Source organism: Mastomys coucha, unplaced genomic scaffold (genome assembly GCF_008632895.1).
Source record: "Mastomys coucha isolate ucsf_1 unplaced genomic scaffold, UCSF_Mcou_1 pScaffold13, whole genome shotgun sequence".
Lineage (NCBI taxonomy): Eukaryota > Metazoa > Chordata > Mammalia > Rodentia > Muridae > Mastomys > Mastomys coucha.
In genome coordinates this window covers 27,665,298-27,666,787 of record NW_022196895.1, presented here as the reverse complement: position 1 = coordinate 27,666,787, position 1,490 = coordinate 27,665,298, and the positions used below count along the sequence as shown (strand labels likewise).

Genomic DNA, 1,490 nt, shown 5'->3' with positions numbered 1-1,490 from the left:
ACAAATTATGCAGTCGAGTTTCCCGCATTTGGGGAAATCGCAGGGGTCAGCACACCCCAAGTGCAATGAGTGAACCTCGCCCTGGGAAAACCACCTTCCTGATCATGGTGTCTCCCCTGCCAGGGAAGTATAAGACAAAAGTCTTACAGGTAGAATGAATCAAGCAGAGTATCGGGACTTGAAGACAAAGTAGAGAGGACATAGAAGAAATAAACAAAGAATATGAAAACAAAACAGGAAAGGAATATACAGGAAACATGGGACACCATGAAAAGATCAAAGGTTTGAGCTAAAGAGTAGACAAGGGAAAGAATCCCAGGTCAATGACACAGACCTATGGCCAACAAGACCATTGAAGAAAATGTCTCAAAACTAAAGAAGGACACACCCAAACAGATACAAGCACACACAAGACAAATAAACGAGACCAGCAGAGAACACCCTACAACACATCCTAGTTAAAGCACTAAGCCAGAACAGAGAATACAGAAAGGTGCAAGAGAAAACAAAACAAAACACAAGGAAAGTTTGAAAGCCAGAAGAGTAATGCATTCAAAGTCCTAAAAGACTGCCAACCTATACTAATTTACCCAGCAAAACTGTCTGCCATAGTTGAAGGAGAAGTGAAAATGCCCTGTGATAAAAAACAGCACCACCAAAAATCAAAAACACATGTACAATCATATACCTTTCAATAATAACTTTATATATTAATAGACTCAGAATTCATTTATCTATTGTCTACAAGAAATTTATCTTTAAAGATAAGCCCTGCCTTAGAGGGAAAGTGTAGACAACTGAAGTCATATCAAATACAAGGGGACACAGCAGGGACCCTTGTATCTGACAAAACAGACATCAATCCAAAACTATCAGAAGAGATAAAAAAGTGCACTTCATTCTAATTAAGGGAACAGTTAACGAGGAGGACATTACTATTGTAAAGCTAATGCATCCAATTTCACAGAAAGTCTACTACTGGAATTAAAGACATGGGTCAACATCAGCCACTGATACAAGGTAACTTCAATACTTTCCTCAATAGATAGGTCATCTGAACAAAAACTAAGGGGAGAGACATTAGAGAGAAATGACAACATACACTGGATACACTTAATAGTTGACTACAGAATACTGCACCCAAATGTCATATAATTAACATTCCACAGCAGCACCAGGAAGCTTCTCTAAAACAAGACCACATCCTAGGACAAAAAATAAACTTTAACAAATTCAGAAAGATGAAAATAATCCCATATAGCCTCCTTGACCACAACACACTAAAATTTGAAATCAATAGCAAATAAATCTCTAATAAGTACACAAACTCATGGAGATTTAAAAACTTACTACTATGAATGATGAATGGGTCAAAAAGAAATTAATGGGACACATTAAAAACAGTTCTAAGAAGGAAATAGCTCTAAATTCTTATATTAAAGAAATGAGAAAGCACAAATGACTTACTGATACAATAAAAAATGTGAAAA

The 1,490-nt window shown here is 36.5% G+C and overlaps 1 protein-coding gene and 1 pseudogene across 1 annotated transcript in view; both read right to left on the bottom strand.

The window, feature by feature from the left end:
* Positions 1–131, bottom strand: LOC116087932 (annotated as a pseudogene).
* Sap130 (Sin3A associated protein 130) overlaps positions 1–1,490 on the bottom strand; it is an 89,042-nt gene that overhangs the window by 49,347 nt on the left and 38,205 nt on the right. The gene's annotated exons all lie outside the window — the stretch shown is intronic.